The sequence below is a fragment of the Lissotriton helveticus genome, chromosome 11, assembly GCF_964261635.1.
Source record: "Lissotriton helveticus chromosome 11, aLisHel1.1, whole genome shotgun sequence".
Taxonomy (NCBI): domain Eukaryota; kingdom Metazoa; phylum Chordata; class Amphibia; order Caudata; family Salamandridae; genus Lissotriton; species Lissotriton helveticus.
The window spans coordinates 597,076,153-597,103,393 of record NC_136072.1 but is presented as its reverse complement, the minus strand read 5'-3'; the positions used below and the strand labels follow the sequence as shown (position 1 = coordinate 597,103,393).

The following is a 27,241-nucleotide window of genomic DNA, read 5'->3' as shown; positions in this document are numbered from 1 at the left end:
TCCAGCGCCCCCCCAACGCAAGTCGTTGTAACGACTTGCGTTGTAAAACCTGCGTCGTAATGGCATGCGTTGTTAAAGCATGCGTTGTAGTGACATACATCCCTTCACATGTATGTGCTTAATTTTAAGCTCCATGTCTTTAAATACTCCTTCCACTTCTGCACAGGTCGCTGAGTAGCACTGCTTTATGCCCACTGCAAACTGCACCAATCCATTTTTATTCAACAATCTTTAAGATTCTGGAAGGAATTTTGGCACCAGTTTCAGCCTCTGGAATGGGGAATAATATGCAAGACCTCTAATTACTGGTTCAAACACCAGAGGTTTTTCCTGATTCCGGGGATTTTTCTGCATACATTTTTCAAATGTTCCGAGCGGGTGGAAAGTGTCTGAGTAGCTAAGATGGGTCAAGAGATCAATCCTGAGATTCAAAGGGTGAGAGAGTCAGAGGGTGCATGATGTAACCTCCGCTACCCCTGAATATTTGGTGACTTGACATACATTCAACACAGACAATCCGTCTCAACTGACTGCTGTCCCATGTCCCAAAAGTGTTTCTGCCATGAAGTTCCTCTTACTTATTTGTATGTACAGTTCTCTATTACCCCAACTTTAGGGCTTCAATATACACATTCTTGTATAATTGAACAGAATAAATATATTAGATACATAGTTTTATTTCTGCTTATAGTGCTTCAAGCATCTTTATGCTTCAAGTCCTGGTTGTGTTTTGAAGCCCATTTTAGATTGTAGAGTATCTTAGGGGTTTATTACAATGGCGGGCGGACTTTGTCCACCCGCCACCGCAACGGTGCATGGGACCGACTGCCAAATTTGCGGCGGTCCCGCTATGCAAATTAGGATGCGCCCGCCACACTGGCGGGCGCATCCTCGACATTTTATTTTATTTTATTTATTAAGCTTATTAAGTGCGACAGCTACCCTAAAAGGGTTTCCCGGCACTGGACAGACAGAGTGCTAGAAAGCCAACGTTTCAACAGTTACTGGAGAATATTGATTGAACAGCCAGGTTTTGATGGCTCTGCGAAAACGGACGTGGCTGGTTTCCGTACGGATACTCAAGGGGAGAGAGTTCCAAAGTTTGGTGCCTAGGTAAGCAAAAGACCTGCCTCCCATTCTCGCGAGTCTGATTTTGGGCACATTGAAGTAGCCTTGGGATGAGGATCGGAGGCGGCGTGAGGGAGTATAGGTCTTGACAAGGGATTGCAAGTAAAGGGGAGCTGTGCCCAATTTGATTTTAAACATGTAGCTCAGGGTTTTGAATTTGATACAACTTTCTACCCTGAGCCAATGTAAATCACGGAGGTGTCCTGAAATGTGGCCCGTTCTTGGAATTTTGCACAGCAGTTTTGCGGCGACGTTTTGAACTAGCTGTAGACGTCTTGTCACAGCCTTGTTAGCCCCAAGATGAAGGACATTTCCGTAGTCCAGCCGAAAAGTTATAAGGGCGTGGACTACAGATTTTTGGGTGTCGCATGGCAACATCCAGAGGATTTTCTTTAGCCATCGCAAGATAGCAAAGCAGATGGCCAATACCTTATTAACCTGATGATGCACAGTTAAAGCGTTGTCAATGGTAAAACCCAAGTTGCAAACTTGGTCTGATGGGAGAGGGAGGGTGCCCATCTCAGAAGGCCAGTGTTTGGAACTCCATAGGTCGTGTTTTTGACCCAGAATTAAGACTACTGTTTTCCCTCCGTTCAGTTTAAGAAGATTGTAATTCATCCAGTCTGCAATTTTTCTTAAGCCTGACTGCAGGAGGGATGTGGAGCCCTGGTCAGGGTTGGAGAGGGAGAATGAGATCTGGGAGTCATCGGAATAGGTGAAAAGAGTAAGACCTTCTTGTTCCGCTATGTGGGCCAACGGTTTGACATATAGGTTAAAAAGAAGGGGGCTGAGTACAGAGCCCTAGGGTACTCCATAGGGAGACGCATGAATTTTGGAGGTTGCTGTGTTGGAAAAGATTTGAAATGTGCAGTGAGTGAGGACACTAACATTGCGGCGGGCGGTGCTGTGAGCACCACCCTTAGCAATGTAAATGCCCATGTTGTGCATTGACATGCGCACCTTGACAGGCACCGTGCGGTGCCTGCCACCTGGTGCCTGGCAATGATGGGGGGTACCATGGGTACCCCCCAGTGCAGCCACCCACACCCCCCACCCTCCGGGGTCCCGCAGTGGGCCCCCGCGGAGATTTCCCGCATGGCTTTCCATGGCGGAGTCTCCGCCATGGAAAGGCATGCATCCTAATATGGATGGCGGTGCCTGCAAGGCACCGCCACCATATTGAGTCCCTTTTCCACCCGACAGGCGGAAAAGCGGCAGACGATCTTCCCGTCCGCCGCGGTGCCCCCCACCATACTAATATGACAGGGGGTGAACCAGGAACATTTGGCAGGCTGATCGCCCGATCCACCAGATATAATAATGGGCCCCTTACTTCATTGTGCGTTCTTCCTGCATATTACGTTACCTCTGTATGAACAATGTCAGCTAATACACTTAAGTCCTAATTTTGAGAAAGTTGTTTCATTCCAGTTAATATCATTATTATGGTAATTGTGCTGCCACAATTATCAAACATGACAATACTGCACATTTGGGGCCTGATTACGGGTTTGGCGGTCCATAGGACCGCCAATCCTGCAGTGAAGGTGTGGTGGCAGTCGGGGATCACTGCACAAACGGTCCATCCACCGTATTACTACTACAACGGTTGTCCATGCCGTGCAGGAACGGTCTTAGCCGCTCCCATTGCAGTACCTTCAAAATAGGAACCGCAATAGGACTTCCATGCTTCCTGCCAGACAACGAGAAAACTCGTAATCTGACAGGCGGCAATCGACTCTGGCAGTCTAGGAGTGAGCGTTGGCGTGGCGGCCAGCCCCGGACTGGCCATAGCGGGCACCAGGCAATCCCCCGGTGCGCCGCACGGGTGGGGACGATTTTGGGCCCCTGGGGGCCGTTTTTGTTACAGGGCCGTTTTTGCAGCATAGCTGCAAAATCGGCCCTGAACCAAAATCGGCTGAAAACCGGCCCCGGCAAAGAGCTCGGCGGCACCTTCAACAGAGGGGAGGGGGCAAGCCGAGCACTTTGCCAGGGCCGGTTGTGGTTCCCAGTCCGGCCCTGATGGCGGCCCACTCCCAGACTGCCAATGTAATAATCAGGCCTGCGGCTTTAAATTGGGAATGACATTTAGAAACAGAGTTTACGTGTTTTTCATTCATATTTAAAGTATGTTATTAACACCTACTATTTGTTGATTTTGCTTATTAAAGTTATTCAACTAATTTCTTGAAAGGGTAGTGCTATTTCTCTAATAAAAAAATATTAGCAATTTGAATTGAACATTTTATGACATAAATTACTGGTGCTTCTCCAGGGTATGTAAGGGATTAACTAATATTAGGAAATTATAGGCATAGTGGACATAAATATCAAACACTTTGAGCCTTTAGAAGAAGTAGGTACTGACATTTTTAAGAAAGCATTTGGGCTAGAAAGTTAATCTTATTTTGCATCTTGGTGGTGATTTGGTGATGGGTCAGGTGTACAATAAGTTAGCTTAACATACTGAATCTAGAGTGGCAATGGCTGGGAAGCTGCTGTCAGGCTATTGCAAATTCGCCTCCAGCAGTGTCAGGCAGTAAAAAGGTAATTTTCTACAAGTTACTTTTCCTAAATACTCTTTGAATATCTACCTTCACCATTGAACTGTATTTAAAAAAATGTTTTAACTACTGGTTGATTAATTTTTTTAGTGGTTTCAAAGAGGAAATATTTTAATTTGTACTCTACTTTTTTCATAAGTGAAGTTGTGTGATAACTATGGGGCTCATTACAATGTTGTGACTCTCGCCACCACCGAGCCGACAGTGGCGACCGTCACCACATTGTAACGAGTGAAACCCCCAGCATATTACAATGGCGGGCGTTTCGTGTTGGATGCAAAGTGTGTCTGCCGCTTTTACGCCGGTCGGCAATGAATACGATTGCCGGCCGGGCGGAATGGGGCACTAATATGGTGGCGGTGCCTACCAGGCACCGCCATCCCTTTTAGCATGGGCGACTGCAAAGGCCTTTCAATGGCGGCAATGCCACCATGGAAAGGCTGGCGGACATTGCTTTGGGGGCCTAATGCAGGCCCCCAGGGGGGTGGGGGGCTGCACTTGGGAGGTACCTATGGTACCCCCCACATTGCCATGCTCATGGTGGCAGGCAAAGCGCGGTGCCTGCCACGTTGTGCATGGCAATGCACAACATGCCTCTTTGGCATTGCGGCCGGTGCACCCACTGCAATGTTAACGATGCGGAATGCGACCGCCAGGGTGGAGGTCGCATCCTAATTGGGGATGCAGGACCGCCGCACCGCTGGTGGCCGGGCCCAGCACCGCGAGGGTGGTGGGTGGACTGAAGTCCGCCCACCATCCTAATGAGGCCCTATATGTGTAAATTCATGCCTACAGTCCTTTAAGTTAAGATAAATCAATGTTTTTTGTCTATAGTATTTGTGAAAATTGTGATGTGATTCATGGATTGTCTTGTAAATATATGAATAATGTGTTTTGTTGTTGAGTATACTCTTGTAAACAGTATCAGGAGCACTAGTTATTGAGCTTGCCCTTGAGTAAATAATACACATTTGTTGTTATTAAATAGATATTTTTTTCAGTGATTAATTCAGGTTTTCACTGTAAAAGTTTTGCCTCTAATAATTAGTCCCCACTTTATACCACTTGTTTTGGTTTATTCAATTGGTTGCCTTGGTGGATTCCACTAGATGGGTATCCAAACTATACCATACAGTCGTAAAACGTAAAAGGCAAGTTAGGATGGACCATACACACCGGCAGCGGCATGTCCCTATGGCTGAGGGGCCATGCCCCCATCTTTTTCCAGGTAAGAAGAATGTCTGTCAGGCTGAACAAATGTCAGCCTGTCAGAAACTCTTCTCATTCAGGTCAGTCACCCAGGAGCTAGACATGCTCTAAATGTGCAGTCTCTTGGCTGCCTGAGCTGAACTTTTCCAGGTTGAGGTTTTCACAGCCCTGTGTGCGTGACCTCCTCGGCCTGTCAAAAGTGCCTCAAGGCCCTGCCCCTCATGACGGAGGGGAGAGTCACTCATTGATTTGGACCTGGGCGCTTCAGTTTTAAGCACTGAAGTGCCCAGGCCCGAGTATCAATCAGTGACACCTCGTCACAGAGAGGGGTGGGGTCAGCATTCTCACTGACCCCATCCCACTCTGTGACTAGTGAGAGGCTGCTGCCTTCTCTCATTGGCTGGCATAAGATCAGCAAATGAGACAAGGCAGCACTCCCAGTCCTCCTGGGACCTTCGAGGCTTTATGACTGCTGCCAGTGGCGGGTCCTCCGCTAAAGCGGAGGAGCATCACCCCACTGCTCATGGAGCAGTGTGAAAGATAAAGGAAAATTATAATAACTGAAGTTATTATCATTTACTTTTTAGTATTATCACGGGCGGTGCGTGGCTCCCCTGACGTCGGGGAGGAGAAGTGGTTGCTGCACTCTAAAGTGTGCTTGATGCTTTGGCCGGCCTTTTCGGGCCGGCCAAAGAGTCATTCACACTTTGCCTGTTCTCCACCCAGGCTGCATTACAGCCTGGGTGGAGAACATGCCCAGGTCCCCAGCCCCTGTCTGAGCACCGAACCACAGCACTCAGACCAATCACAATGCTACATTGCAGCATTGTGATTGGCTCAGGGGAGTCTGGGTGCTTACCAATCACAATGCTGCATTTCAGCATTGTGATTGGCTGTGGGTAGCCAGGCGTTTCCTGGAAGAGACGCGGCGAGATCAGGTAAGTGAATTGTATTGGGTTTTTTCAACACCCCGCACCCCTGTACCGTACGGGCCGCCACTGACTGCTGCCTTCCTTCATTTGGTCAGCTAATGAGGAAAGTCATAAGACCCAACCCTCCTGGGACCTCCAAGGCTTTCCTTTTGGAGATCTGCATGTAAGGGAAGTTTTATGTTTTCTTTATTGTTTGGTGCATACATGTATGTATGAATGAATGTAGAAGTATTTGTTAGTGAATGTTGTGAATGGGTGTGTGTGAGTGTGTGAATGCTTGACTGTAAGTGATCTGTATGTGTGCGTGTGTCCCCACGCACCCTCCCTGCTAAAATTACAGGTCGCCACTTATACACATTTGCATAGATGTTATTGTTGTAGAGCCTCTGATTTTATACAACATGCATTGTCCTGTCCACAAATTCATACACTTTGGGGTGACATGACCCGTTCCATATCTAAGATGATAGACATCCATGTCAACCATGACCCAAATATAGCATGTATATATAAAAATGCTGCCTTGTAATGTCAGGCGATTGCTGGCCATGGCACTCTTGCTGGCAAAGTACAGAGTAGCTATATATTGGTGCAGGGTTACTATACTCAAATAGGAAGAATAGATTAAAGACCTGATGATATGTAATAATGCTGTAGGACATATTCAGTGATGCAACCACAGACATCTAGGCCCAAGGACATATGGCACCCACTGTGAACATATCTTCTGCATGCCACGGACCTCTTGCAGTCTATCCACAGAGGTGGCCTAACCATGAATGATACAAACTTAGTTGACTGAGTGGGTACATCGTTTCCCAGTTGTACAGGAAGATGAGGACATGAGCGGTGTCTTATACCAGGAGAATATGAATCTCACATTCAAAAACACTGCCACTAACAGACGAAGGCTGACATCGATTAAACATTTTTTTTCTCATAGTTGAATCTCTAGAAGGATCAGGTAATAACTGCGTATGTACAATTAGGGCAATGTGGCATGCTTAACTATGTATATACAACATGCTCATGTTTTCTGTTTCTTTGAGTTAAAAATTCATTCATTGTTACATTGGAAGGTACGTGCGAGAAAACGTATTATGATGGGATTCGTCTTGAGTGATAGTACCATGCTCAATTTTGAATTCTTAAAATTTAGGGTCAAGTTACAAAATAATTAGCAGCATAGATATAATTTTCTCTCAGAACTGTTCAATATATTATCATCAATCAGAGAATTCCTGATATACCTAATCTCTTGCACTGTTATATGGCCAGTAGGGTCATTGTCGACACTGCTAAGTTAAGATGAGCTCTGCTGCCATGATGCTGCCTTTGCGCACGTTACTACATGACTTTATTTTGCAAGACTCTGTTTATGCCTTTCACATGAAAACGGTGTGCTTTTTGCGTTCTCTGCTAGTTCCTGGAGTTTAGTCTGAACACGATGTGCAAGGTCGATAAACAATGCCCCTTGTTATTCTGTTCTGGTCAGTCCCTAGCACCTAGACCAAACATGCTAAACACAGCTGCACAGCTGGACACTCGTGCTTTGATATTATGGGGATGCGTGTTGTTCACAGACACTTGCAGAGCGACTTTTCCAGGGAGAACAGCTATGCAGTTCCTATGATTTAAAACTCCCATCTAGGCACTAAGGTATGGGGTCTGCTGACAAAGCTCAGAGAACTTCCTTTATATAATAAAACTCAACCTCACCAACGGGAGGGTGGTTAGACCTTAAACTCCTTTTTCCACTGTCTGTATATGATGACATCCCCCTTTATATGCTTTGGAATTGTAACAATGCTAACTGTTTTGAGTTTATGTATTTCGCGGCTGGTACTGGCTCGTATACTGCATTATAGAGCACAATAGTTAAAATAAAAATTTTGAACTATTAGTGACTGTCAATTCTTATTGTGGATAAGTACAAGTGAGTGAGCGAAAGGGAATGTCTTGCTACCACGATTCCTGAGAGAGTTGGGAGAGTTGTGTTCTGGGAAGTCTAATCATTTGTAGCTTCGTGATTATGTAGGAGGACAAATGAGACACTATAGCTTTGTCGGTTTTTTGATTTTGGTTGTTAAGCTGGTAGGAAAGTACAACCCTTATACACTGAGGTCCTGTTTTCCTGTGCATAGTTCTGTGTATGTGCAGAATCCCCGCAACAGCACATAGTGTAATCAAATATCTTGTCAGCTTACGTTTTTTTAAATTACTTTAAAGTGTGTGCATATTGTTAAGTGTGAGAAAAAAGAAACACGGGGACTCATTATGATGTCGGATATCATAGCAGTCTTGAACCGCCTGACCTTAGGTCGGCAGTTACGACCTCAGTATTAGGATGTGACCGCCCTATGGGTGGTCGAAAAACATCCATTTTATAATGGCAGCTTGTGCGGCGGGCAGAAAAGGCCTGCAGCAAAAGCTGCCATTGTATAATGGATGTTTTTAAACATCCCTGCATCATGTGGCAGGCACAACACGGTGCAGGGATGTTTAGGGGGGCACCTACGTGCCCCCCAGGCCCCATTGCGAAGGTCCAGAGGGGAAGGGGGCCCTGCTAGGGGCAGCCAAAGTAACTTTCCGACAGCCTTTCCATGTCAGAAAGGCTGACATGAAAAGGCTGTTGGAAAGTGCCATCATAATCGCGATGGCGGAGCTGAGCCCGGCTCCGCCATCATTAGGGGAATCCCCCCACAGGACCGCCATCATCCTAATAAGGCGGTCGGACTGAAACCTACAATGTCGGACGAAAAGCCTCCGACAACTGGTCGGAGGCTTTCCGCGCGACATCATAATCGAGCTCAAGGTGGTTTGAAGATATAGAGTTATCAATCAGTAATCGGATGTTGAAGGTCATTAATAAAGTGGTAGCTATGTCCGATTTTCCCAGAACTTTCTTGCAAAGCTTTATTGGTACCCTTTTTAAAATGATTTAGTCTATCAGTTTCCAGTAAGTTTTGCAGCTGCCCTTTGGTTGCTCATATAAATATACATATGTTGTAGAATGGTCAAGTCACAGTCTCCTTCTGGAAGAAGAGATTTGAATGTTTGGAGATGGCACTTGGTATGACATCAGATAGTCAAATTTTCACAACAATTCTTTATCTAAACATATCCATATTTATTATGTTGATGATGTGTAAAGAGGTAATAATGTACACTACACTAGGGTGGCATTCTGATGAAAGTCTACACCGATGTCATTGTAAAAAATGAACAGCAGATACTGGAAAAAACAATTAAACAATCAGGAAACAAATTCAAAATATATAGAATATTTTTGCTTTAAGATGCAAGGTTGAATGGGTGCAATACTGCCTAATGGGGTTAATAAGGGTCTCGTGGTCTACGGACCGCCAGATTTTCAGGGGTGCGGTGGGTGCACCAGTGACGGCGGTCTCCTGACCGCACTATTATGACCAGGGCAGTTGGGCCGCCCTGGGCCCACCTCAACCGCTACGGCCACACCAGACATATTACGAGTTTCCTCACTGCCACACTTTTAATGGCGGTACGACCACCATGAAAAGTGTGGGGATGAGGAAACAAGGCCCCTGGTGCCTCACCCCAAGTTGATGCACACAGGGGGATACATGTTGTGCCCCCCTGTGTGCAATGAAACCACACCCGTACCTGCACGACATGGACTGCAGCAGACCATGCCGTGCAGGAACAGCCTTTGACGTTCACATTGCGGTGCCTATGAATGCGGTGCCTATTTCATAGGCACCACCCTGGGAATGTCCCAAAAACGCCCACCAGACAAGAGAAAACTCCTGATCTGGCAGGCGGTTTGTAAATGGGGTTGGCGGTGCAAGAGTGGAGCAGTCCCGCTCCGGCATCGCCAAACTCATAATAAGGCCCTAAATGTTTTGAGGCTACCAACGCCATTGTACATGAGCTTCGCCCAACGTGTCAATGGTGTTGTTTACATGCTTCCTGTGTGACACCTTGTGTAAATGTTACACAATTTGTATAGAAGCAAAATATTTTAGTTTAAAAAAACAGTTCAGTTTCAAGGAACAATGAATTTAGTGTAACCAGGGTTATACCCAAGAGAGAACCGTTCTATGTCAGACATTTAATGAATAAAGAATGCATGAGCATCATGCCAACAGAGGGGATGAAAGATAAAACTGTGACCGGTGTTGATATGGAAAATGCGTTTTTGCATTCTGATTTTGGCCTTCACTAAGGCCTAAGAAGCTGCCAGAGCCCTAAAATGCTTGTATATAATTGCACAAGTCTACCTTCCTACCCAACGCACTGGAAATATATAATTTAGCTACTGATAGGTCTGCACTAGCCATGGTCTTGATGGTTCAGCGTGAAAGATTTTGTTCCCTGAAAGAGCAATCCAGGGCTGGTGGAACCATACGGTGTTACCTTCACATGAACTTGAGCTCCCACCAGAATCTCTTTAAACTATCAGAGTTGTGACAATAACGAGAACATGGAGATACTAGTTGTGCTTTGGGACTCAAGCTGATGAGGCCCAAAAAGGCCTCAACTGGTCGGACGTTGCCTTAGTTCCCACTCAGAGGCAAGTTGGAATAGCAATTCAGGACAAACTGTTTCCATTGAGGAAGTACCACGGATAAAGTGCCTGCATTTGGTACCTGTCTGGAGTGGCACAGTGGGGTGAAAAATGACAGAGAGTTGTAATGTAGCTGAGAGCAATTCCAGTTGTTCGGCTTAATTTAAGTATTCCACTTGTTACTTTCTTGTTTTTACTTAGAAAATAAGATCTCAAAATTTGTTCTCCACTCAATGTTGGAGTCACAGGAAATTGTGTCGCGAAAGGCAATATATTAAGGTTCATAAAATTACAATTTGAGTCCCCACCTGATGTCACTACTCCTTTTCTTTGCTGCCCTAGCAGATGAGTTTTACCTATTCTTTCCCATAACATTTCAAAGAATTAATTGTGATATATGTTTTATTACTTTCACTGCATGTTCCACCTGGAGAACAACAACGACCGCAACACCACCACCCTGCTGGACATCCTCGCCAACCTCTGACTCAAGCAACTGGTGACCACCCCCACCCACTACGCCGGACACACTCTCGACCCGATTTTCTCCTCCAGCAAGGACATCGCCTTCAGCCACGCCACGGGGCTCCACTGGACGGACCACAGCTGCGTCCACTTCAGCTTCAGAAGGACCACGCTCCACCATCACCAGCAACAGGCTCCCCGCAGAAGCTGGAACAAGATCACTGCAGACCAGCTCGCTACTTCCCTGAACAAGAACCCTCCCACCAGCACAACGAACCCCAGCCAAGCAGCCACCAACCTCACGAAATGGATCAGCGACTGCGCAGACGACCTCGCCCCGCTGAAGACCCCGCCGAGCAGACCCGGCAGCAAGAAAGCCCCATGGTTTAACGACGACCTCAAGAGCTCCAAGAAGAACTGCAGAGCACTCGAGAAAACCTGGCGCAGAGACCCAACACCGGACAACATGACTGCCTTCAAGCTCGCCACCCGAAAACACCACCAGCTGATCCACGCCACCAAGAAAACCGCTTTCAAGGAACGACTGGACAACAACGCACACAACAGCAAGGAACTCTTCAACATCGTGAAAGAGCTCTCCAACCCCAACGCCGGAAACAACGACATCACCCCTTCGCAAGACCTCTGCAACTCCCTCGCCTCCTACTTCCACAACAAGATCGCAGATATACACAACAGCTTCAGCACTCAACCGACGCACGCCACGACCGAACCACCGCCCCCCACCAACACCCTCCGCGCCTGGACCCCGATCAGCACCGAAGACACCATCCGCACGATGAACTCCATCCACTCCGGATCTCCGACAGACCCCTGCCCTCACCACGTCTTCAACAAGGCCGACACTGTCATCGCACCCCACCTGCGGGACATCATCAACACCTCCTTCGACACCGCCACCTTCCCGGAGAGCTGGAAGCACGCCGAACTCAGCGCTCTACTCAAGAAACCATCAGCAGACCCACCCGACCTCAAGAACTAAAGCCCCATCTCGCTCCTCCCGTTTCCTGCCAAAGTCATCGAGAAGACCGTCAACAAGCAACTGGCCGCCTTCCTCGAGACGAACGGATCCCTCGACCTCTCGCAGTCTGGCTTCTGGTCCAACCACAGCACCGAGACCGCCCTGATCGCAGCCATCGATGACATCCGAGCCCTGCTCGACAACGGAGAAACAGCGGCCCTCATCCTCCTGGACCTCTCCGCAGCCTTCGACACTGTCTGCCACGTACCCTAGTACAGCGCCTCAGTAACGTCGGAATCCAGGAGAAGGCACTGGAGTGGATCACATCCTTCCTCGCCGGAAGGACACAGAGAGTCCTCCTCCCCCCGTTCAGATCGGAAGCCACCGAAGTCATCTGCGGCGTTCCTCAAGGATCCTCGCTCAGCCCAACACTCTTCAACGTCTACATGAGCCCCCTCGCAGCCATCGCACGCCAACACAACCTGAACATCATCTCCTACGCCGACGACATCCAGCTGATCCTCTCCCTCACTAACGACCCCGCCACCGCCAGAGCCAACCTGCACGAAGGGATGACAGACGTAGCCAAATGGATGTCGAAAAGCCGCCTGAAACTGAACTCGGACAAGACGGAAGTCCTCATCCTGGGATCCTCACCCTCCGCCTGGGACGACTCCTGGTGGCCCCCCGCCCTGGGCAGCGCACCCAAACCAACAGACCACGCATGCAACCTGGGCTTCATCCTGGACTCCTCCCTCTCCATGACCAGACAAGTCAACGCCGTCTCCTCGTCATGCTTCAACATCCTGCGCATGCTACGAAAGATCTTCCGATGGATCCCCACCGAGACCAGGAAGACGGTCACCCAGGCCCTCGTCACCAGCCGTCTGGACTACAGCAACTCCCTCTACGCTGGAACCACCGCCAAACTCCAGAAAAGACTCCAGCGGATCCAGAACACCTCAGCACGACTCATCCTGGACATCCCCCGCCGCAGCCACATCTCCGGACACCTGAGAGACCTGCACTGGCTCCCGGTCAACAAGAGAATCACCTTCCGGCTCCTCACCCACGCACACAAAGCCCTACACAACCAAGGACCAGGATACCTCAACAGCCGCCTCAACTTCTACGCTCCCAAACGCCAGCTTCGATCGACCAGCCACGCCCTCGCCACCGTCCCCCACATCCGAAGAGCCACCACAGGAGGAAGGTCCTTCTCCTACCTGGCTGCCAAGACTTGGAACTCCCTTCCGACCCACCTCCGCCTGACCCAGGACCACCTCGCCTTCAGGAAGCAGCTCAAGACCAGGCTGTTCGAGCAGTAGCGGACCCCCCCCCCCAGCGCCTTGAGACCCTCCGGGTGAGTAGTGCGCTATATAAATGCTATGATTGATTGATTGATTGATTGTTGTTTAGGTTTTAATAACGTTTTGTTAATTTTTCTGATAGTTACCGAAGGATCCACCAGACCGCTGGCTCTTTCCTTCCAAGCCAGAACTACAGAGGCTCAAGCCCACTAACCCATCTAAAGGGTTTCTCCCACTGTAGTGAAAGTTAGTGCGGTAGTAGCGCTGAGCGGTCCCAGCACTGTCTACTGACTTCATTACATTATTTAGATGCCCAGGAAGCTACCTTTCCGATGGTGATGTGTTTCACACATATTGCAAGGGCGGCTTTTCTTCTCCACATTTACTAGCAGGCAATAGAAGGCCAGTATTCAGGTTTATAATGTAATGTAAAAGAGCTTTTGTTGTTGCAGAATTTTCGATCTAGAGGATTTTTGACTCCAGAAGGAAGGGTTCACTGACGAAAGATCGAAACCACAAATATCGTGGGATATTAATATTGTGTCACAAACATCAAGCACAAAAATATTGCTGTCCTATACTTATAATGTAAATAACAAAAATATCGAAACACATATCGTTATATACTAATAACAAAAACAAAAATATCATTTTTTAATATTAACATAGTTAGAAATAATAAACATTAAAGGCCGATTACGATTTCGGTGGCTGAGCGTGAACCGGTTGGTCATTCCAACGCAGTTCTGGCCGGGTCTTGGTCAGTCAAAACCGCACCATAATCCCCTATGGACGAAGTTTCTGCCATCAGGACTACAATCTCAGTTTCCCACAGCCTTTCTGTGCCGGCCTTTCTGACACGCAAAGGCTGTCGGAGAGCAAATTTGGGAGCCGCTGGAAGGGGCCCTTGCCTCTGCGGCCTGCGGTTGGTGGCCGAGGGGGTACCTAATGTGCCCCATCTAAATCCATGCACTGTGTGGCAGATACCATGGGGTGCCTGACACAGGGTACATGATTTTACACACGCCCCCATTTCTTTATGGGAGCCTGTATTATGTCCAGTTTATGGCCCTAACAAAGGCTCCCATAGAGAAATGTAAGTATCTAACCGAACAGTGTTTGGTTGCATCATAATCAGGCGGTTGGAACTGTATCAACAAACACAACATCATTATAAGCCCCCTAAAATATATTAACATCAACCAGTAATATAATGTAAATTAAACATATTAATATAATTTAAAGGTATATATAAATGTTATACGTATTTAGAAAACTCATATATTAGTTTATATAATTTAAAACTATTACATTAATAATTGTCATTAAAGTCACAATTTACTAATTATTTGTAAACTTTAAAAAAATAACAAATAAATGTGTACACAATAAATTACAAATTAACAAATAAACTATTACATTTTACTAAAAATATATAACATATTACAAACATTAATATATAAAATAATATAATTTTCAATACACAGAAACATCATAATTGCATACATCTAAAAAAAAAATGTAAACTATAAAATTGTACAAATAATACATATACTATTCCCACTACAATCTTTGCAACAGTAGGGAAATTGTTGGACTAAGGAGGTGTATAAATCACTATTCCTACTCCAGTCACTGCAAGAGTAGGCAAAGTGTTAGACTAAGGAGGGGTACAAATCACTATTTCCATTCCAGTCACTGCAACAGTAGGGAAAGTGTTGGATTGTGGAGGGGTAAAATTGACTATTTAGACTCCAGTCAGTGCAATAGTAGGGAAAGTGTTGGACTCAGGAGGGGTCAATTTACTATTCCCACTCCAATCTGTGCAACAATAGGGAAAGTGTTGGATTGTGGAGGGGTACACATTACTATTCCCACTCCAGTTGGTTCAGCAATAGGGAAAAGGTTGGACTCAGGAGGGGTAACAATTTACTATTCCCACTCCAGTCGGTGTAACAGTAGGGAAGGTGTTGGATTACTGAGGGGTAAATGTATTATTCCCATTCCAGTCTGGCAAACAGTAGGGAAAGGTTTGGACTCAGGAGGGGTAAATGTTACTATTCCCACTCCAGTCTGTGCAATAGTAGAGAGAGTAGTTCACTTAAAAAAAATATTTAAAAAACTACAATAAATGACAACAAATATAAATCACCGCCGGCCCAGCGGGGGCGATCCGCCCGCCATCCTAATGGGGCCCTATATTTTCACAATTATAACAATCAACAAAAATAATGTATTTACAATTAAAAAGCTTTTAAAAGAATGAATAACTATTTTTACGTTTATTACTACTTAAATAACTTATTACCCTAGTAAGCAAAGCACACCAAAATATATCTTAAAATTTCAATATTTAACACATTTGACATAATTAATTATGAATTAACCAATTAATAGTAATCAACTAATGATAAAATAATTATATTTAATTAACTTCCCACTGTTTATCCCTACGAAACAAAAGCACACCTAGTATATTTAAAAAAATCTTAATGACACATTTTAGATAATTATCAATTAAACAATAAGAATTAACTAGTAATTAACTTTCCATCCTTTCCACCTACAAACAACAACCCACACCTAATATATAACTTTAAAAAATTCTTAACTTCAGAATTTGCATAATTATCAATTAAATAATTAATAATTAACAATAATGATTACTTATAATTAATTTCCTTTTCACCCTTTATCCCTACAAAAACCACAACATACAGCAAAAACATTAATACATTTTTGGATTAATTACACAATTTACATAATTATCAATTAAATAATTAATCATAAAAAAATTACATCATTATAATTAAATTACTTCCCATTCTATACCCTTACAAAACCCACAACTAGTACCTAAAACTTAACATATTACATATGTATATATATTTACCATAAGTAATGATCAATTTAATACTTAATATTAAATAATAATTAATTACTAATTATAATTAATTTACTTCCCACCCTGTACCCCTATAAACCCTTCAACCCACTACGGCATTACAAATACAAATAAACCAATCAATCAGATTTTAAAACAACAAAAACTTAACAACCTGTTGTATAGCTCCTATATATCCTTATATCGTGTTAAGTTAGCATAGGTACATTTGAGATTTAAACGCCATTTTTCCTTTCTTGCAACTTCTGCACACGACCCTTAATTGTTGACTTAGCTTTCAACCTAGTGGTTTGCCGTGGTGTATGTGAGAATAATATGTTATTGCTCTGATATCAGTTTTGTTTAATAAACCATGTCTGCACGGAGAGTGCTGAAGTTTCAGGAGCAACACGATATGGAATTGTTATGAGGTCTGATCTCCACGCCTTCATAGTCATAACACAAGTGCAGCCTTTGTCAACTTGGGCTTGAGGCGGGATTGATATTGCTTTGCACGAGAATTGTTAACACACTTGATGCGGTGCACATGCAGAGAGAGCTGGTGTATGCTGATGTGATTCCTTCATGCTAGGACACTAAGGTATGGGCCCGCCCTAAAACAACCCAAAGAGACCTTCTTAGCTAATAATATAATATATGTGTTAGGGAGGGTGAGATATAAGTGTTGTTAACTCTTAATCATTACAGCATGTTAACATGCTGTCACCATTCGCTTTTTATGTCTTAGTAACTATGCTGATAATTTTGCTACTGATAATAAGTATACTTGTATTATCTAAGATACTGCGCCTGAGAAGACGGCATTAGTAAATAAACATTTCAAATGCACATGTGTCTTCTTTACTCCATGTTCTGGTTTGTAATGATAATATAACGAAAGAGTGTTCATGAGTCCCACGTACCCTGAGGTACTGTAAGTTCATGTTCTGGTTTGTCTAAACATTGGGAGTTTGATATGTCCAATGAGACACTGTAGCTAGCTTGGTAAGGGGTGAGTTGGTTGCTAAGGTAAGTTTTGGGACATCCTAATTTGCCGAGGTTCCACTCCTCTGTGCACAGTTCTGTGTGAGTACAGAAACCCTGCAACATGGCGCCCAACGGTTTCGGTGGTCTTATATCATGACACTCGAGTAGTTTATCGTTCATGCCTTAACCCCTTCACGTCCGTTTCCGGAAAACGGGGTGTTGGTGAAACCTACCTATTTTTTGAAATAGGTCTTTATTCAAGCTTGATTCTTTCTTAAACGGTTTCTTTGAATTACTACCCAGTTGTGCTACAAAGTATTCTTTGTGTGTTCTTGTTTCCAGTGTTGTCATGGCGGCGGTGGCTATTGCGCAGCATAGTCGCGTAGCGGTACGCAACCATCTTCAGACGTACCGGGTCCCAGTAGATGGGATGGCTGTGATTTTCGTGGTATGTGCAGATCCGGCGTTTCCTTACGAGTTGTTTTACTCTTGGGTTACGTTTCCGGCTGTGGACGCTAATTCTGGTTTGTTCCACTCCTACACCGCCTCGGATGTCCCGGCTGAATATACGCCGTACAGGGCATTGGAAATACCTATTGATCATTGGCAGCATCGAGTTTGGTTTGATGGCGCCCTCCCCCACTCTTTATCCCCTGCGAGGTTAGGTCCACTCTCAATTCCAGGTACAAATTGGCCTGCGTTGGGTGGCTTTACCCCGCACCCGAATCACGGGGCTTGTACCCTGGCAGAAATTCGCAGGCTACATGTAGTTTCCATTTCCGTGATTCGTGCTTTAGTGCAATACATCGGTCGACATCTTCCTGGTGGTCCCCAGGGGGGTGCGGCCGCTCCCATGGAACGAGGCGGAATGCGTCTCAATCCAGTGATGGTAAATTCGGTTTTTGGTGCGCGTCCTGTTGACAACGACGACTTCCCATTCTGGCTAGCAGAGAAGTTTGATCAACTGGAAGCGGTTTTTCCGAATTCTACTCCGGCTGATAAACATAGAATGTTAACGATTACTCTACCGAAGGATATTACTCCTGAACTTGCTGACTGTGACAGCTGGGGAAAAACATTTGCGGCAGTTTATACAAGGTGCTTCGGCACCCCGTCTATGACTGCCCTGCCTGAAATCGTTAGACGTGTTCAGAATGATCACGGTCCAGAGGCAGCGGTTGAATTGGGTATGCGCCTGTGTGGTTCATTTGAGATTGTAAGTGATCTCATTCTCTCCAATGTTAAAGGAGATGCAGTTAACTTTCAGGTGTCGAATGCTTTGGCTGCTCTGCCCGATGCCGACAAACCCCGCCAGTTAGCAAAGATTGTGGTGGCCGCTTATAAAACGATTGGCCGCACAAGTAGAGGTCTGAAATATTTTCCAGTAAAGGAGAAAAAACAACCACAGGGACAATCTGCAGTGACAGATGCCCAGCCCAAGTCCAAGAAACAAAATTGGCCTAAAAAACAGACACAGGGGAAGCAGACAACGCAGACTCAGGGTGCTTTTCCTGCGATACAAGCTCCTGCGCCACCCGAAAAAGTTTATGATTTGCGCGACCGCGCGATGATTAAATCGCCTGATCGTTTTCAGGGTTCTGATCAACGCTCTCCTCGTTCCTTTCAGGACACATCGGCCCCGAAGACCGGTGGAGGAGGAGGGGGTGGACGTGGACGTGGTGGCCAACAAGGACGTGGTCAGTCCCGCCAGACGGACGGCGCAGTGAAGCAGGAGGATTCTACGCCTAGGCGTCCGCAGTTTGCGAAAAAGAAAGTCGCAGCCTTAACAGCGCATCGATATGCCACAGATAGTGAGAACGCGGCTTCGGAATCTGACGTGGGCTCTGACCTTGCTGGACAGCGCGGCGGAGATAACCATAGTCAGAGAGGCGCTGCGTCCACTACTGAGGGTGACAGCGACTGATGTCTACGTTGTGATAGAAACAGCGGATACGAGACTTGCTCCCCCTGAAAGACTATATGAAATTGTCCTGTTAATTGAAGGTGACATACAGCGTACCGTTAAAGGTGTATTTTGGGAGAATCTGTCTTCTACATATGATATTTTACTTTCGGAGGCTGACTGGCCCCCACCTTTTGTGCTCGCGGCGCCGCGAGGGGAGGAGGTGATCCTACCCAGTTTCGCGAACACTGTCTCGAAAGAGCATGCGCAGCATTTTGCAGAAGAGTGGGCTCGGGCTCTCGCGCCGGCTCTGTACCGTAACCAATGTGGTTGGGATAAATTGTCGCCTTGCCACGAAATTCCGTTGCGGTCTCGGCCGCAGCCTCAACCTCAATATCCCATTCGGCGTGAAGCAAAATCTTCCGTCGCGGAAATCCTTGAACAATTGGAATATCAGGGAGTTATTGAAACGTGTGTGTCACCGATGAATAATCCCCTTTTTACTGTGAACAAACCTGACGGATCATATCGTTTGGTTTTGGATTACCGGCATTTAAACTCGCATTGCCGTAACTGTGCTGTACAGAATACCCACGGCTCTGCCCTAGTGGATAGTCTCGTGCGTAAGCGTTTCAAGACAACGCTTGACATTTCCAATGGTTTTTATGCCCACAGATTGGACAGCTTTAGCTCCCAATGGACCAGTTTTACGAGCGCTGGAGTCCAAAAGCAATTCCGGCGTCTTCCAATGGGCTACAAGAATAGTCCTGGTGTATTTACCGCTCGAATTGTCTCTATTCTGGAGGCACTCGACCCTGATGCTTTTTCGTATGTGGATGACATATATCTCACAGACGACGATATTTGGGAGCATCTGTGTCGTGTAAATTCTGTTGTTTGCAACTTCGCAGACATGGGTTACAAATTTAACTTTGCAAAATCGCACATTGCTGAACACACAGTGTTGTTTTTGGGCTATGAGCTCAACAATGAAGGTAGAGGTTTGGCTCCTCACTTCTTAGAGAAGTGCGCACAATTGCGCGCTCCAACAACACTGAAAAAATTACAGTCTTTACTGGGCTTTTTGAATTTCGGTAGGACTTACATTCCGGAATATGCCCAGCGTATCAAGCCTTTGTATGCTTTGATACAACCAACTTTCTCAAAATCATGCTGGCTGCTTGAGCATTCAGCCATTTTGCAATCCTTGCAGGCTGATCTGCTCGCTTCTAAATATTTACTGACTCGTGATAACCACACCAACCTGGTAATAAGAATAATTCCTGGGACGGTGGGTTTCACATACCTCACTTTTAATGAAGGTGACACAGTACCTATTGCTTACAAGTCGCACTTGTACACTTCGGCTGAGATGCGGTTTCCCACCGTGGAAAAGGTTTTAACTGCTGTACAGATGGCTATTCTAAAGGAACGAGCACTGTCTCAGGGGAAACGCATGCTGGTAGTAACACCCTGTCCTCACTTGGAGGCAGTCACGAAAGCCAGTGTACCAAATTCAAAGGCTTTGCACCCTCGGTGGATTCAGTGGGCTGCGTCATTGTCATCCACGGATGTCATGTTTATTTTTGACGCTTCCTTACGGTCGCAGGAGTACTTGCAGTATGAATTCGTTCATCCTGCTCCTCTGGCGATGCGACCTTTGGAGGACTTCCATTGCATCATTTACACTGATGGGTCGGCGCAGGTTGCGCATGGCTCTAAACATGCCTACGTTTCCGCATGCGCCATTGTGGTCGGTGCTATGTTGAATGATGAGTTCGTTTCCAGGGAAGTGCACACGTTGCCCCTGGGCGATTGCACCGCACAATTGGCAGAGCTTCGTGCTCTATTACTAGCTTTGGAGTACGCAGATCCAAGTGTTACTACTCTAATTGTAAGTGATTCTTACTACTGTGTCCAGTCTTACAATGAAAACTTGTTCTTTTGGATTCAAAATGACTTTCATGATTCCAAGGGTAGCACAATAAAACATAAAATGATCTGGGTTCGAGTGGCAGAGCTTAAGGCTATGCTGCCACTCGTTTATGTGATTCATACTCTCGGTCATCAGCGCGTGGGAGTTCACGCTGTTGGCAACTCGCTTGCTGATGAAGCAGCGAAATCAGCAGTATCTACGTACTTAGTTGCAGCAGTTACTAGGTCTAAAACCAAGATTGATAGCGACATCTTGGCAGCTATTGCTGCCTCTGAGAAGGGAAGTAAACATCCTGCGGGATTCCCTTCGAAGTATAAATACCACTTAAGTCCCGAAAAGGTTCCTTTTGTGACAATTCCTGATGTTGGGGAACGGCTGATTCCCAACTCGGATCGCAGAGCAGACTTGATTACAGCGGCTCATGAGGGTGTGGCGTCTGCGCATGCGGGCGTCTCGGCCACTGTAACTCAATTACAATTACGTTTCTGGTGGCGGGGACTATACAAACAGACGCGTGATTATGTCCTTCTTTGTGACATATGCCAGCAGATTAAACCTTCAACTGCTACGCGTCCGCCACAGACTCAGTTGTACATTTCTAATAAACCACTAGGCTGTGTTTATTTAGATCACTGCGGTCCTTTTTCATCTGATACTGCGTATAAGTACATCTTAGTAGCAGTTGACTCATGCACACGCTTTGTGTGGGTATGGCCACATCGCAGCGCTGATTCACGGACTGTCATTAGAGATTTGCGTATCTTTATAGGGATTTTTGCCTGTGGTACCTTCCATTCGGATCAGGGTCCGGCTTTCGCCTCTAAGGCGTATAAGGATGCCATGACTTCGATGGGGGTCCAAGTCAAGTTTTCGTCACCCTACAGACCTGAGGGTAATAGTGTAGTTGAACGAATGAACCGTGATTTAAAGCAATCTTTGACAGCCCGAGTTATAGGCACTGGCAGAAACTGGCTGGCTCACCTCTATGGCGTGCAGCGTGCTCTTAATAATCTCCCTAGAAGGTCTCTGGGTGGGCGGACCCCATACGAAATGCTCTTTGGCATCAAGATGTACGTCCCTGACCTTGACGGTCTAGACTCTGTGGTTCGCGCCACTTTCTTTGACGCAGATGAACATTGCAATGTTTTACAGAATCTACAAAAGACCAGAGGCAGTCTTGCAAAGGAACATTTGCCCTCCACTTCGGATGATGCGTTGCAGATCCCGGTAGTTGGCTGGCTACCCCAAGTTGGAGAACTGGTTCGTGAGAAGATCGACAACAAGAAAGAGTTTGGTCCCTCCTATCGAGCTCCGGTCCCAGTGCTTGGAGTGAAGGGCACAAGAACAGTCATTTTACCACCACTTCCAGGTCGTAAGGAAAACAGGTTTATTTCTATTGACAATGTCAAGATACACAGAGTGGCCGATTCTTCTTAGCATGACACCGGCTGTTTCCTGTCCTTCCATTGTGAGACATTCAATTATGCCCACTGCCTCTAATATTGAACCTGAAGTGGCCATCGAATTACCTGCTGTTTCCAGTCCATTATTAAATAATTTGCCCGGAACTGACATGGATGAGACAGACTATACATACCCTACTGATTTGTCCATGCCTGACCTGCAAGCTCGTTTAGCCACGGAATCGAGATTTTCATTTGACTCTGCTTCCCTTGCCTCGAAAAAACCCTCTCAAGTTGCGGTATATGCTAGCCTGTTTAAAAAACATTTTTTGATTCCTCCTTGGATATACATTTGGCTGGTCCTTTTTTCAGTTTACCTTTTTATGTCAATTGGTTTTATATTTTATTTTTTTCGAATTATGAATGGACACTATGTCGAGGAGAGAACTTGCATTACTCATTTAAATGGAACTTTGGCCCCACTTTCCTCTTCACATTCTACACACAGATTAAAAAGAGACTTGACTTTGGTTAACATCACAGCATGGCCTGTTCTGGATGGAATCGCGTGGGATGCAGTTCGGTTTCAAATTCATGGCCCTACGGAAGTCGTTAATGTTCCTAATGTACTAAGAGTTAATATGGGGGATGTGGTGAAACAAAACATTCGTTCTGATGATTGGGATGTTAATGCTGTGGAAAGTTTGTTTTCTGATTTGAAATACTATGCTGCTTTTGATGCTGAGGATTTATATTTAGAATCTGCTAATTATGGTGAATTGTTCTGTTACCAACATTATGGCAATCACTTCTTACACAAAACATCTTCCCGAAGGGAGGCTGTTAATTTTACTCAGTGGGAACATTGCCCAGCTCCTACCCAAGGGAGTTCAGAAACGTTTCTTAAAAAGTATACTTATTTCACTGACTTTAATCAGTCCAATCCCGAGTCCTTTTATTTTAAATTTCACAAACAGCCACTGTCCAAGGTTAGACTTACCGATACAAAATTGTTGTACTCGAAGGCCTTCCTAGATCAATTAGTTACTGGGGGTTATGAGTTATGGAAGGGAACAATAGACCTTAAATCAGTTTGGGGTTCAAGGGCCTGGCAGGTACGAGGAACTGAGGCTTTGCACCGTGCATGTCTCATCCCGAATCATATGTTGTTTTTAAATGAAACCATTTCCCAGACCACATGCTTTGGATTGGCTACATCTAAAAGGTTAAACACCCCGTCTTTCCCGGTGTTGGAGGAATATGAGGATTGGAGTAATTTTACTCAATTGTCCATTAAAGATATACAGGCTCTGCTTCTTAATTCCTCCTTTAACATTTCCAGTATGAATCCAAGGGGTTGGCTGCTTTGGCACCGTAGTGCTGATTCTTGCCAAAAAAGGTTTTTAAATATAACTGACGGTTTTAAGACTGTTAGATCTGATCCCCGGTTTGATTTGAGTCATACTGTCACCTCTTACTCTGTGGGCAAGTTGTGTCAAGCTTGGCTGAAACATTCAACTTTACCTGCAGTTAAGTATCACCTTTCCAGACTGAATGCAGACGTGGATTTGAATGATTTCATTAAAGGCCCAGCTAGTGGCAGGTCGAAAAGGTGGTTATATGGTGTTTACAATGAAATTTGGAAACTCTCACAGATTGAGGCTGCTTCACGCCTTAGGGCTATTGATCAGGCAAATCTTGAGAAAGTGCTTGCAGTGGTTGACAATAGCATTAACGTGCTTTCCTCTAGAATTTACACATTAGATAATATTGTGTCGTCTGTTGTTGATATTGTGCATGATGAAGTGTCAGTATTATACCACGGTCAAAATCAATTGCGGTCAATCATGCAGTTTGCATGGACACTTCAGACTCTGAAAATGGGTAAAGTTCCCTGGGGATACATGAACGTTTCCTCTTTATTTGCACCGTTTAATTTGACAGACAAACAACGCTTGCTTTCAATGCGTGATGCTTCCTTTTCTATGCTACATATTGAAAGGTTGGAATCTTTACCTTTTTCTGTGGCAGAAGCCACTGCTGCTACGTGGCTTATCCACGGTTTAATAACGCTGCCTTTTGCTTTATATAAGTTTTCAAATTGTATGAAATATGTGCCAATAGGTCGTTTTGAACCCTTAGGTAGCGGTTTTCTTCATGAGGTCTGGTCACTCCCATACACATACAGATGTTTCAAGGATGAACAAGAAGTTTATCTAACAGGGGATGAGTGTTCTGAGACGCCAGATCATTCTTTAATGTGCAGACACATACAGTTACACGGTTCATGTAACAAGGACCGACCGAATATGGCTTGCGTTTTACAGGGCACGCCAGTTCCTGCTATCATCCCCACGTGTAAATTGTTAGAAAATGGTAGTTATTTAATGCTCAATAATTAAAACTGTTGTGGTTTAATTAAAGGTATAGCTTTCATAGTAACAGTTAGTGAGCGAGTTATTTGCTGCAGAAATGTTCTTTATCCTCCCACACGTGAACATAGGGAGTCTTCCATTTGGCCACAGATACCGACCTTGGGAGCAGAATTCAGCGGCATGGCTAGAATAAGAGCTCTATTGTCCCAGAAAGAGGTGGCCTTGAGCTCGGCCCGTGAAACTTTCGTGCTTCACATTGCTAACACCCGTACGGAGGTTCAGGCTCTTTTAAATACTGATTTGCCTTTGCATTTCGGAGCCATGGTCCGTTCTATCTTTAACGCATCCTCCACAACGGGCCTAGCACATTTTTTTAAAGTTGTTAGCGGTGGTCTCGTGACTTCCTTTGAGAAGATTTTTGGAGTCATCCCTGCCTTCTTCCATTCTATTTTTTCATCCTTATTTGGAGGGTTCCCGTTTTTACTTGCATTAGCGGCTGGCGCATTGGTGGTTTTCTGCCTTTTTAAATATGGATGCCCTTCCTGTGCAAGACCACGCTCAGCTGCTACTGACGCGGTTTCGCAACCGCATGCTTGATTATTATGGCACACTGCCGTTGGCGACTCTAAGCACGGCGTTTGGATTATCTTTTCGGTTCTCCTATTTCACCTGTGTCCAGCCTGTATTTCGCTGCCTGACCTGTGATTTCCTTTGGGCCATTGATTTGTGTCTCTGCGGACCAGTATCTTCTGACGTCGATTTTGATCAACTGATGAGTCCTATCATTGCTCACGAGTTGGTTTGTTCTGACGAAAGGATTATGGCCTTGGCGGTGGCACATGGACTAATGGGTCCCTGGGATGTGTTGTCGGCAGCGCAAAATTTCTTGGAACGCCAGTTTTCTTGAAAACCCACCGAGCTGTCCTCTGATGGTTATAGAGGATCCGGTGCTGGAAGATCACGTATGTTCTTTTCATCTTTTAAATTGGATGGCTGAACTGTTTTCGGATGAGGACAGTGACTTCCTCCTGGAGGCTGTTGCAGCTTACTTTTCATATACAGTCTTATCATAGACACTGCCTCAAAATTGACATGCTGATTGATAGCATTTCCTTGATTTTATTGACTTTTGGTCAAGACATTTTATTTTTGCTTGCCTATTGGCTTGAGCCACATTATACTGTGGGCTATTTTTTAGCATTAGTTTTTATATTTGAATTTTTATTCATGCTCGTTTATAATTGGATTCTGCTCTCATGTGATGGCACTTCTGTTATCTTATTTAGTCCGTTCTCGGATCATGGGGGGGTGTTGTATAGCTCCTATATATCCTTATATCGTGTTAAGTTAGCATAGGTACATTTGAGATTTAAACGCCATTTTTCCTTTCTTGCAACTTCTGCACACGACCCTTAATTGTTGACTTAGCTTTCAACCTAGTGGTTTGCCGTGGTGTATGTGAGAATAATATGTTATTGCTCTGATATCAGTTTTGTTTAATAAACCATGTCTGCACGGAGAGTGCTGAAGTTTCAGGAGCAACACGATATGGAATTGTTATGAGGTCTGATCTCCACGCCTTCATAGTCATAACACAAGTGCAGCCTTTGCCAACTTGGGCTTGAGGCGGGATTGATATTGCTTTGCACGAGAATTGTTAACACACTTGATGCGGTGCACATGCAGAGAGAGCTGGTGTATGCTGATGTGATTCCTTCATGCTAGGACACTAAGGTATGGGCCCGCCCTAAAACAACCCAAAGAGACCTTCTTAGCTAATAATATAATATATGTGTTAGGGAGGGTGAGATATAAGTGTTGTTAACTCTTAATCATTACAGCATGTTAACATGCTGTCACCATTCGCTTTTTATGTCTTAGTAACTATGCTGATAATTTTGCTACTGATAATAAGTATACTTGTATTATCTAAGATACTGCGCCTGAGAAGACGGCATTAGTAAATAAACATTTCAAATGCACATGTGTCTTCTTTACTCCATGTTCTGGTTTGTAATGATAATATAACGAAAGAGTGTTCATGAGTCCCACGTACCCTGAGGTACTGTAAGTTCATGTTCTGGTTTGTCTAAACATTGGGAGTTTGATATGTCCAATGAGACACTGTAGCTAGCTCGGTAAGGGGTGAGTTGGTTGCTAAGGTAAGTTTTGGGACATCCTAATTTGCCGAGGTTCCACTCCTCTGTGCACAGTTCTGTGTGAGTACAGAAACCCTGCAACAAACCTATATTAAAAAACATTAACAATAATTATACAATGTATAATATATATATATATATATATATTTATATATATATATATATATATATATATATATATATAAAATATATACAAAAATACATCAAAATAATTTAAACTGTATTATTAATAAAGATAGTTTTGTAAATGATATTAACAACATATATATTTTTAACATTGATATTAGCAACATAGATATTTTTGACATCAATATTACTTACCTTAAAATCGATATTCTTGTCAACTATATTTTTGCACACAATATTTGTGCATCATGAAATTTACAACTCGATATTTCTGTTTCCTCAATATTTTTTTACACTATTTTGTCAGAATACCGAAGGAAGGAAATAAGGAG

The 27,241-nt window shown here is 44.8% G+C and overlaps 1 protein-coding gene across 2 annotated transcripts in view; it reads right to left on the bottom strand.

Moving 5' to 3' along the window:
- LOC144790985 (uncharacterized) overlaps positions 1-27,241 on the bottom strand; it is a 298,192-nt gene that overhangs the window by 242,867 nt on the left and 28,084 nt on the right. The gene's annotated exons all lie outside the window — the stretch shown is intronic.